The sequence below is a fragment of the Dipteris shenzhenensis genome, chromosome 13 (assembly GCF_047967505.1).
Source record: "Dipteris shenzhenensis isolate YYH24624 ecotype China chromosome 13, Dip_SZ_1.0, whole genome shotgun sequence".
In the NCBI taxonomy this organism is placed as follows: Eukaryota; Viridiplantae; Streptophyta; class Polypodiopsida; order Gleicheniales; family Dipteridaceae; genus Dipteris; species Dipteris shenzhenensis.
The window spans coordinates 40,087,486-40,100,257 of NC_141608.1; positions in this window are offsets into that span (position 1 = coordinate 40,087,486).

Sequence of the window (12,772 nt, forward strand, 5' to 3'; positions counted from 1 at the left end):
CCTCTACAAGTCAATACGGAGTCTCTGTCATCGAATGGAACAGGGAAAAGCTCAAAAAACGACTTTTTCTTTGAAAACACTTAATAGGCTCTCAAAACCACTTCGCAAAACCAAAGTGACTTTTCCAAAGGTTCCTCCAAGGTCTCTATACACTCAGATGCAAGTAAAGTCACCTACAAAGCTTCCCACAGAGCTTCTCCTTCCTCCCACAGAGCTGTTGAGCTTCAAGCATTCACGCACGCTCAGCTAGATCACTCGGGCTCTGATACCAGTTGAGAGTGCTCTCAACAGAAGCAAGAACGGAAGAGGGAGAGAGAGAAATAGAGAGCCACACAAGTTTTGGTGGGTGCAGAACCACCCTAATCTTCTTTTTCATTCATTTATATATGTGTTTGAGTATTGTACATAACTGGGGTAAAGGCATAGTGAACTTTAACCCCCACAGGTAGCGTTGGAATGTTGCATGACACTACCTATGTACTCAATGGTCTCTTTGGACTTGCTTATCCCATCTACTGTGGCTCATGTTCTATCTTATGTGACTGCGTGGACTCTTGAGCCATATCGACTATCCCTTCCCTTGTAGACTCCTTGTACAATACACCGAGATCTTTTTGCTTGCGCTATCTGAACGGTAGGCCTAATAAAGTGACAAGGGCAGCTCTCTAAAGTGCTACGCTCTCTTCAGTAGTTGTACTGGTAGTAGTTGCTGAGACACTACGTAGGATTTTCCTTTTGTTTGCATTGACTTTTTTGGCATTCATTCATAGGTAATTGATCGATACGTAGCTTGTATTGTAGCATGTGTTACTCGTAATTGCTATCTCTTAGTCTTGTTTAGTTGTGTTATGTTTAATATTAGGGTTTATGTTATTTGTAGCACTATTTTTTGTACTTAGTCGTATTGACTAGGTTTTCTAAGGCTCTAACTAGCGTGTGATTTGTGGTACTTAGTCTTTTTGGGCTAGGTGCTCTAAAGCTCTAACTAGCATGTGGTATTGGTTGCCATAAGAGTGAATCTATAGTTTTTGCTTCCTTACATTGTAGCATGTCTCTTATAATGAGTGCATAGGCTTTAATTATAGTAACTTTTGATCATTGCCTTCTTTCTTTCATGGTATCTAATTCCCTAGGCCCCCAAAAAAATTATTTTCCTTCAGGATTGTGCAATTTCATCTTTTTAACCCTTTAGTCATGCACTTATTAGGGCTTTTGGAGATATCTCTGTTATGTAGTTAATTAGCTAGAAATACATTGATACAATGGCATGATTGTCCCTTGTAGATACTGGATAGTGTTATATGTTATCATAATTTTCTATGTAGTATCTACATTTCTCCGATGGGCACAAAACTTTGTACACACCTCAACCTAGGTCTTATTGACTTGCATACAAAGTGGTGCACCCATCCCATAAGTACTTGTTCGGATAACACACCTCCAAACGTATTTTATGACAATTGTGCATAACACTAGGAACAAAATCGTGTATCATGTGAGATCGACCATGAATACTCTAGAGATAGTAGGTAGTTTGTGTTATTGCCGCCTACTTACCCTTTATATTGACAAATGTACGTCTCCTTTTAGGACACATCTGGCACTTATACACCTCGAAAGATGACCCGTATGTGTGGGGGTTAAAGGTCACTGTGCCTTAACCCCAGTTATGTACAATACTCAAACACATATATAAATGAATGAAAAAGAAGATTAGGGTGGTTCTGCACCCACCAAAACTTGTGTGGCTCTCTGTCTCTCTCTCTCGCTCTCTCTCCTTCTTCCGTTCTTGCTTCCGTTGAGAGCACTCTCAACTGGTATCAGAGCCCGGGTGATCTAGCTGAGCGTGCGTGAATGCTTGAAGCTCAGCAGCTCTGTGGGAGGAAGGAGAAGCTTTGTGGGAAGCTTTGTGGGTGACTTTACTTGCATCTGAGTGTGCAGAGACCTTGGAGGAACCTTTGGAAAAGTCACTTTGGCTTTGCGAAGTGGTTTTGAGAGCCTGTTAAGAGCTTTCAAAGAAAAAGTCGTTTTTTGAGCTTTTCGATGACAGAGACTCCGTATTGACTTGTGGAGGCAACTATTGCTTGCTTTTGGTGTCCACATTACTTCAGGAGCTTGGAAACACCTTCATTCTTGAATCTGAGATCATTTCAGTGGATTTCTGACTCACTGTGTCAATTCCTGCGTTTTTTGCCCGGGTGTTGGAACTCAAGTTTGGAGCAACCATTTGCAGATCTGTCAGTTCCGGTGGACTCAGGAGGTCCTAAAACTTCTATGTTGCTCATCATTCGCACTCCGGTGGAGTTTACAGATAGCTCTGTTTCCAAAAACGTTTTTCAGTCCGTGTGTTGGACCCAGTGATTGAGACCACGGTTTCCAAAACCGTCTGTCCCATTGCGTTCCGGACGCCCAAAAACCCCTACCTGTCAGTTCTTGCGCGATTCGGTGGAGGATTTTCAGAGTTATAAATCTCTGTGTATTCGATTTCGTCTCTCTGTTATGCATTTTTCATACTAAGGTTTTGAAACCTTAGATTTATGCCACATGGCAGTGGATAAGTATTGACTCCCATTTCTCACTCATCGGTTAGGATTTTGGAGTTCTGGCAGAAGAGAGATATTTGCAGATTTTCTTGCTGAGTCCGATTATGCAATGGCACCCATGTTTTGAAGCATCTCAGGTTCTATTTTCAGTAGCGCTCATTACCGTGGGACTATGATTTCTTGAGCATACCTTATGCAGATCACTCTGGTTGCAGTTTGAGCAGTGTGCGCTCATTCATGGTGTGCATTGGGTTGCAGTGGATGATTTATAGGCCATTTGGATGCATTGCGGTCCTTATTGGATGCGCTGATAGGCCAAAATTGCCTTGTGGGATGCTATTTTTTATGGACGCTTTGCACATGGATGCTATTTTAAGCTGAGGGACAACTTTGAAACATTGCAGGTGATGCACTGATAGTGCTATGCTCTCTTGGATGAGACATTATTGATGCATATGCCAGTGGACGGTGTTTATGCTTGAGTCATTTGGCACTTATTGGCATTTTCTTTTGGCCAGATTTGCTCATATGGATGCATAGTATATGCACATGAGTCAGATGCATCTTTTGATGCTTTGAGCTTTGAGTTTTTTGTGATATTTCAGTCTATTGTGGCATACACATTTGGGTGCACCTGGTATTTGGTGTGATTCTCTCTTGCAGGCACTAGCATTTGGGATTTTGTTTCATTTGCATCATGGCATCCTCTTCCACGTCTGAAAAGGAGTTTTTCAGCATTAAAAAGTTTGATGGGACAAACTTTTCTTTGTGGAAAGAACAAATAAGGGATGTGCTTATTCAAAAGAAGCAGATTAAACCCTTGGCAGGGATTGAAGCTAAGCCTGCAAATATGTCTGAAGATGATTGGAATGAGTTGGATGCATTAGCAAAGTCTACTATTAGACTTCATCTTGCAGAGTCAGTTTATTTCACAGTAGTAAATGAGCAGACTACGGAAGATTTGTGGAAGAAACTGTGTGCCACTTATGAGAAGGAAACTGCCTCTAATAAAGTTTACCTCATGAAGAGGTTGTTTGAGCTGCAAATGAAGGAAGGGGTCTCCATTGCTTCTCACTTGAATGAATTCAATATTATTTTCAGCCAGCTTCAGGCTCAGAAAATGAATTTTGATGCGGAGACTACGGCAATATTTCTCTTATGTTCATTGCCATCCTCATGGGATACCTTCCGTACAGCTGTCAGTAACTCTGCACCTGGTGGAGTACTGAAATTTGATGATGTTGTGGGTAGCTTGTTGGCCGAGGAGATTAGATGGAAGTCTATGGATGGCAACAAGCAGGATGCAGCCTTAAATGTGCAAAGGGGTAGATCACAGTTCAGGGGGAAGTCCCAAGAAAGAGGGAAGTCTCGTAGCAAATCCAGGGCACGGAACATTGAGTGTTACCATTGTGGCAAGAAGGGCCATATGAAAAAGGATTGCTACAAGCTGAAAAGAGAGCAAAAGAATAAGAAAAAGAATGCAAATTGGGGTGCAAATCAAAAGGAAGAGAGTCCAAGGGACGACAAAGGAAAAGTGAAGATCAAGGAGATCAATGCAGTCACACATGATAGTGAGAATGATGTTCTCTTCATGTCTAGTTTATCTGCAGAGTTGCTTACCACTTCAGATGATGCATATTCCCAAGATTAGATTTTGGATTCTGGTGCTTCATTCCATGTTACTTCCCATAGGGAATGGTTCTCCACTTATGATAGTGGAAAGACAGGTTGTGTGCATCTTGGAAATGACTATGCATGTGACATAGTGGGAGCAGGTGACATAAAGTTTTCTTTTGCAAATGGGTCTGCATTTGTTTTGAAACATGTGAGACATGTGCCTAAGCTGACCAAGAGTCTTATTTCAGTGGGTCAGCTAGATGATGCTGGTTTTCACACCACTTTTGGCTTTCAAAGTTGGAAAATTCAAAAGGGCTCTATGCTTTTGGCTAGGGGTGCCAAGTGTGGGACTTTGTATCCCTTACATGTATCAGGGGTATTTGATCATGTTGTTGCAATAACAGAGCAGCCAAGCACTTCTTTGTGGCATTGCAGGTTGGGGCACATGAGCCAGAATGGAATGAAACTCTTATGCCGTTTGGGTTATGTACCGCATTTGAGTTTCTCTGATTTTGAATTTTGTGAGCACTGTCTCTATGGGAAGCAGACTAAATCAGCCCATAAAAGAAGGGGAAAGAAAGAGTTTGAAATGCTTGATTTGGTGCATTCAGACGTATGTGGTCCCATGCCTACACGGTCATTAGGCGGGGCTGAATACTATGTGACATTCATTGATGATGCAACTAGGAAAGTGTGGGCTTATGCTATAGCTCGGAAGAGTGATGTGTTCCAGGTATTTCAGAAATGGCTGGCCTTGGTTGAGAATCAGTCAGCTAGAACGCTTAAATGCCTACGGACTGACAATGGTGGAGAGTATCTCTCTCATGACTTTCAGCATTTCTGTGATACACGTGGGATTAAGAGGGAGCTCACATCCCCTCGTACTCCAGAGCAAAATCCAGTTGCAGAAAAGATGAATCGTACCATTCAAGAAAGGTTGCAATGCATGCTTTCCAATGCAAGTCTTTCTGGTGGTTTTTGGGCTAAGGCAATGAAGACTGCAGTGCATGTGATCAATAGATCACCTAGTAAGAGTTTGGATGGTGGTATTCCTGAAGAGGCATGGAGTGGCAAGAAGCCCTCTTACTCTCATTTGCGTATATTTGGGTGTGAGGCATATGCACATGTGCCAAAAGAGCTTCGAAAGAAGCTAGATCCTAAGTCTAGGAAATGCATCTTTCTAGGTTATGGTGAAAGTGGAGAGATGGGCTATCGTCTCTGGGATCCAGAAGCAAAGAAGATCATACGCAGCCATGATGTGGTCTTCAATGAGAAGAAGATGCATAAGGCACCCATGAGGGATGTGGAAATGAGGAGAATCACTTTCCAGGATGTGAATCCACCTGCATATGTTGATAGGTAGCAAGCTGTCCATGCACCAAATGTGCAAGAAATGGTACAACCAAGTACTCCCACAGGTATACAATCAAGGGTAGATGATGGATCATCTATTGGTGGAAATGATGAGCCAAATGTGGCTGATATGCAAGTGGGACAGCAAGTTGAAATGCCCTTGAGAAGATCATCTAGAGTGTCTAGACCGCCTGATAGGTTTGTTCCAGGGGTAGACTATGTGATGCTTACTGATTGCGGGGAGCCTTCTTGCTATAGAGAGGCTATGATGCGTGAGGATCAACGCAAGTGGGAGTATGCTATGCAATCAGAGATGAGTTCACTTATGAAGAATAAGACTTGGGACTTGGTTTCTTTGCCACATGGAAAGAAAGCATTGCCATGTAAATGGGTCTACAAAATGAAGGTCACAGGTGATGATGTGCCTAGGTACAAGGCCCGTTTGGTTGCTAAAGGGTTCAAGCAAGAGAAGGGTGTGGACTTTGATGAGATATTCTCTCCGGTTGTGAAGATGACCACACTTAGATGCATGCTTGGTGGCAGTAGAGGATATGGAGCTTATGCAAATGGATGTCAAGACAGCTTTCTTGCATGGGGATTTGCATGAGGACATCTACATGGTGCAGCCGGAAGGCTTTGAAGAAAAGGGCAAAGAGCATTTAGTTTGCAAGCTGAAAAAGAGTCTCTATGGTCTTAAGCAAGCACCTAGAGAATGGTATCAGAAGTTTGATGCTTTCATTCGGTCCCAGGGTTTTAGAAGGAGTGAAATTGATTACTGCCTCTACACTAAAAGGGCTAAGGATAGTAGCCTGATAATCCTGGCACTATATGTGGATGATATGCTATTGGCTAGCAAGAATACTTATGAGCTAGATGCATTAAAGGCCAAGTTGCATGAGGCCTTTGATATGAAGGATTTGGGACTTGCAGGTCATATTCTTGGTATGCGCATCACGCGTGATCGGAGTAGGAAACTCCTTTGGCTTTCACAAAAAGAGTATGTTACAAAAGTATTACAGCGTTTCAATATGGAGGGGGGGAAGGCAGTGAGTACTCCATTGCCTCCATATGTGAAACTGAGTCATACAGATAGTCCCAAATCAGATGAGGAAAAGGCCATGATGGCCAAGGTTCCTTATGCATCAGCAGTTGGGAGTCTTATGTATGCTATGATAGCTACTAGACCAGACATTGCATTTGCAGTGGGAGTTGTTAGCCGCTATATGGCTAATCCAGGAAAGAGGCATTGGGAGGCAGTTAAGTGCATCATGAGGTACATGAAGGGTACCAAGGAGATGTGCATTTGCTTTGGTAAAGGAGACATGCGTGTACTTGGGTACACAGATTCAGACTATGCAGGGCATGTGGATAGTAGGAGATCCACTTCTGGTTATGTGTTCACCTTTGCAGGTGGTGCAGTGTCATGGATGTCTCGCGCACAGAAGTGTGTTGCTTTGTCTACCACAGAGGCTGAGTATGTTGCAGCCACAGAGGGTTGCAAGGAGGCTATATGGCTTGATCGGCTAGTGGGAGATTTGGGGATTCATATAGGTGTACCGACATTGCATAGTGATTCCATGAGTGCTATTCAGCTAGCACGGAATCCGGTCTTTCATGCAAAGACCAAACACATTGAGGTCAGGTACCATTTCATCAGGGAGGTACTTGAGGACAAGCGCATAGAGCTTGTCAAGGTTCATACAGATGATAACCCTGCAGATATGCTGACGAAGAGTCTACCTAGTCAGCGGTTTGAGTATTGTCGTGTATTGATGGGCATTGGATAGTATGCTCACTAGTTGTTCTCCCTTAAAGGCACATTGTCCTTTAAGTGGGAGGTTGTGGGGGTTAAAGGTCACTGTGCCTTAACCCCAGTTATGTACAATACTCAAACACATATATAAATGAATGAAAAAGAAGATTAGGGTGGTTCTGCACCCACCAAAACTTGTGTGGCTCTCTGTCTCTCTCTCTCGCTCTCTCTCCTTCTTCCGTTCTTGCTTCCGTTGAGAGCACTCTCAGTATGTCCATTAACCGAGATCCTCTCGCTATTGCCTTCATTAATAGAAAATTGGAAGAGGCTAGCACAAACAGATTGACATGTTGAAACAGATGCTGAGAGCATGGGGCCTGGAAGACTCCAGGTTGTTCACTCATTACGAGGGGGAAAACTGAAAGATCGTGGCATTTGGATTGCTCGAGCTCGAAGGCGAGAACGTGATTGAAGGTGAGGTGCCATCTGGTGCTACCATTGATGGTCCTATGTACTAGGATGGTTTGCTTGTGCAGGACTAGACGTGGAAGAGTAGGAGCCATTGGTTGAAAAGCCAGGAACCGGAATTGACACCGAATTGTTCTAGAGGGTTCCATCATGGGAGCTGCTGGGGCAATGTCATCGACGTGTTGGCATTGTGCCGAGATGTATCGGTGAGAGGGTGTGTTCGAAAAGTCACCTCCCCATCTGTAAGCCCCCAAATGAGGAGAGTGTGGGGGAGGGAGACCTAGGGCAACATGTGCCCAAAAAAGAGACACATGGGCAGGATAATGACTGCCATGTGGGCAGGGATCAGAGATAAAAGGCACCAACATGGAAAGGCATGTGGGCAGGCTGTGTGCTTCCAACAAAGCGTTGATCAGTGGCACAATTTTGGGCAGGTCAAGGGCCTGCAGGAGGGCCTGGCAGCAGCATCCAAAGGGCAATCCATATGGCCCAGCACACAGCCCCAAAATAGGGGGGCATGGAGGGCTCCAGACACAACAACTTATAGGCAGCTGCTGGGTCAGTTTTAGGGCCTGTTCCAGTCGGCCAATAAGGGGCGGGCTGGTCGGGTATTTTGGGGCCCCTAGAGACTTATAAATGGGCCCCCTTGGAGGGGCATTCATTTATCACATGCAGCAGCAGTTGAGGATCAGACAGGAGCAGTAGGAAGCCCTCCCTTGGACCTTCACACAGGAGGAGGAGGAGGCTGACATAGGGCTGTAGACTGAGTTCAAACTGCCAGCCACCTAGGCTGGTTTCTGGACAGCAAGGTGGAAAGGATCTGGATGAAGAGTCTACACACGCTCAAGGTGGAGCACGCGGGATCAAGTTCTAGAGATATCCGGCAGATAGTAGAAGTACATGGTGGTAAGATCAAAGGACCAGGCTCTAGTGGGACTTTGGATCTCTCTGTTTTGTATTCTGTCCATAGCTTTGGATGGAAATATATCCTTTTGGTAGCTCCTATATCTGGCTGGATCATTGTCAATTTATGAGTCTGCACATCTATTTGAAGCAAAAGTTAAGAAGTTTGAGATTCCACACCCCACACACACTGTGTGAGCTCTTGGGCTATTCTATCAGTCTTCTACTGTGCGTACCCTCTGTTGGTTGATTTCTAACACACACTTGAGGTGATTGTAAGCATATTTTAAGGATTGCTTTATCCCTGTTAGGTAGCAGTGCCTATTATGCACGGAGTAGATATTTTAACCTTGTGAGGTTAAGTGGCATGATCCATAGGGTGAAACATTCTAAATGCATATTTTTTTTGAAGCATTTTACATACAAGCTGTGGGAGATAGATGTTACAGTCTACAGAGTCTTGCATGACGCAAAGAGATGCCAAGCTTGCTTTACGATCGTCCTAATTTGTATGCCATTTTGTACTGAGTCTATTAGCTTAGCAAGCTTGGGATGCCCACGCAGGTTGATATGTGGTTGAGTCATTGTTGTGTATCTGTGTTAGCTGGCACAGCATGTATCAAAAGGTTTGTTACAGTGGCATATAGTCAGTGAGCTCTATCTAGCGTCCTTTATCTCACGTTTTAATTGTTTATATATACTTATATAACAATCAACTATTTTATATACACTACCTCATGATGAAAATAAACTTGTTTGGCTCCTTTCAAAGGCTCATTAGGCAGGTTCAAATTGTAGATGTAGCATATATTGTTGTGAATTGTGAGCTTGCATACTGAGTGAAAGGCCTCCAAAGTCATGCAAATAACTCTCCATGGTTGGAGCACATTGATAGTTCTTACACGCTATCAACCATCAGTACATGGACACCAAAAGCCTGTATCTTGTAGAGGATGAGGTCATCGATGCTTTTCAATCAAGTACATGTGATTTTACATATAAAGGCAAGAAGCATGCTTCTCAGGTCACTACTTTCTTTGCATAAAAACTGTGAGGACGATCCACTAGTGTAGTTGATAGGACAAACACACACACACACACAACAACATTCCCTATCTCCCACTTACTTTCACTCCTCCTGAGTTAAACCCCACTTTTCTTCCTTTTTAAAGCCTTAATGTGGATAGCTTATGACATTATTGGTTTTATTTACATTCCCACCACTCTCCTCTTTAATGCTACCTAAATCAAACCTTTTTTCTTGCCCCTATACTGATTCTTAGTTTTAGTCCCCCTTCCCCTAAGAAGATCCCCTACCCCCTATTTTTACTTTGTTAAATTATTGCATTTTATTCTAATTAGTTACAATTTTTTACTCCTTATATCTTTTACTAACTCTCCAATATTGTGTTGCATTTAATTCTAATTAATTACATCTTTCTTAAACCCCTGTTTTTTCTAATTTCAATTTTCTTCACACATGCATACACACACACGCACACAATAATTTTGATTAGTATCTCACACACAGACACTTGTTTCTTTACACACACACTTTGATGTTGGTAATGGCATGATATGGTTTGGCATGGGTAATACTAGCACTTCATAACTTTATTTTGTGCTCTAAAAATCCCATTTGACCTACCTAAAACCATTGCGTAGTGATCATAAAAAAACTGAGCATATTTTTTACTATTTTCATTTCTTATTTCTTGATGGACAACCTATAAACGTGAAGGTTAACCTTGGTTCTCTTAAAGCATGTAAGCTCCACAAGAACCCATAAGCTTAGAACAAGTTATGCTTTATGAGCAAGGCTATTAAACTAAACTTAAAAAATGCCATGTGTACATGGTAAGTATTGGTATTCTAAGGTCCTCTAAAGTTATATGCAATTCATGAAAATGACTCCAGACTAGTTGCAACCATGATAGTTTACCTCCCGATTGTTTGCAATAATGAAACCGACTAGGTCGGCTACGGTCCTCCCAAAAATTATTTATAAGCTTTGTATTAAGAAGAAATCTTCATCTAAGTTCTCTATAGACTATTATGCACACATACAGCGGGATCTGATGACTATAAGCTTGCAATTATATGATGCTAGTCTCTGATGCAATCAGTCGCAAGCATCTATGCATATCTGGTTCACAGCATCCACTGCATATGCTTGGGCACTGTGCTGATAGCGGCAGACGTCAGAAGCAATCATTGTGTACTGCATAGGATGAGTAGATAGATGAGCAATGATGGCAGTTCTCTAAACATGCTCTAAGACATGTAGCTCTTCATGGCTTGATGACCAAAAGGCTAATACACCAACCTACATAGATTCGTGAAGGTAGAATCTATTACAAGGTACTCTCTTGGTTTATTAGACTCTTCCACTTAAGTAAACGATACATAGAGGGCTGGCAAATATTGACTAATCTCATGATACACCCTTTTGGAAAGTCTCTGAAGGCCTCAAGATCTTGGGATTGGCAAAACGGTGAACCCGATGATGTGTCGTGAGATTAACTGATGCGATACATATATTTCAATGGATTTATTGAAGTATGGGGGTACCTTCTTTAAGGCATGTTTACATAATCATTTTTAAAGATGTGCCTTTCTCTTTTATACCTTCTGTTCGACTTAACCATATATATAAGCGAGCATTAAGATGGTCCAATAGTCATCTACTTCAAAGATGATACTGTGGGCTATGTTTAAAAAAAATGCTTAATACTCGAGCATTTTGTACATACGTCTTTTATATTATGAATTAGTATCCATTGCCATGATTAATTAAAAGAGTACTGAGACATGAAGAGGATAGGGTTCATATTGACTTCTATCGACTCCCTACTTAGGGTAGCTTGTTGACTTATGTTTCAAAAAGGAGTGAAATCTTTCACCATACACATGGAGCATTTGGATACCTATGAATCAAGTATTGGGGTTATACATGATGCACCGCCATCCAAGGTTTATAAAATTTGCCACTATAAATTACTTATGGTATTGGGACATCGATAACAAGTGGATCTGTGCTTTGAAGCGTGCAGTCCCACAAGTAAGGGTGCTTATTCTAACTTTTCCTTCTTATGGATGGATGAAGGTGAGTGGAGCTCCTTCAATATCATTCGATATTAATAAATTAGCAAATTTCATGTTTTTTTCATAAAACCCTCCTTGTAAAGATTATCTTATCACATACTGTCTTGAATGATAAATCTAAGATGGATAATGTTTGTCTTGAAATGCAGAGACACATGCACACTTGGGGGATGGGGAAGGGAGGATAACCCTCATCTATTTCCATCCATAACAGTTATCCAATCTTTTTCTTATTTGTCCAAATTAAACAAGACTATGCTTGGCACGGTGATCTATTTAAAATGGGATATATTGATCCCCTTCTGGCTCCTTCCATTGGAATCCAAGGATATTTATCCATCATTTCTAGCAAGGAAATCCATAAATACATCCACCAAGATGAAAAAGGTTTACTTTCTATAGATCCGGAGGACCATCAACTATTATTGATCCAATTAAGTATTTCAAATTGGTGTCACATTTAGAACTTTCTGCAAAACCTTCTGACAATGCCCTTTCCACTATTTAAAAGCTATCAAAAGTTATTGGAAAAATAATTTCCAATGATGAATCACAGTACAAGAAGTATAAAAGAAAATATGATGGGGTGATCAAAGCTTTTTACTACTACCACAATGCCGAATATCTTTTGGATAGAAATGGAGGAAGGAAGCGTAACACCACTGTTACAACTTTCTCCATAAAATTACACTCTCTTATTCCATTTGATACTTTATCTCAGGAAGAGAGAAATGTCCTTACGTAGGACTTTCTTGCACCATACACTTTGGCTCTTAATATCAAGGATATTTCAGTTAATCCTATTATCCCAAGAAGAATACTAGAAGGGACATTTGCACACCAGGTAGACCATAAGTTATGGTCGCTCAGTGACTTAAGTGCTGCAGCACCCATCACATTTGAGATGTAGGCTATTTTGGCAGGGATCACTGAGAATGTTGATGCTGTTAAAAAAGAATAAAAGAACATGGCTATTGAAGGGAGACCATGGCACATACTGATAACATTATCTTACCAAAACTCTTTGCAT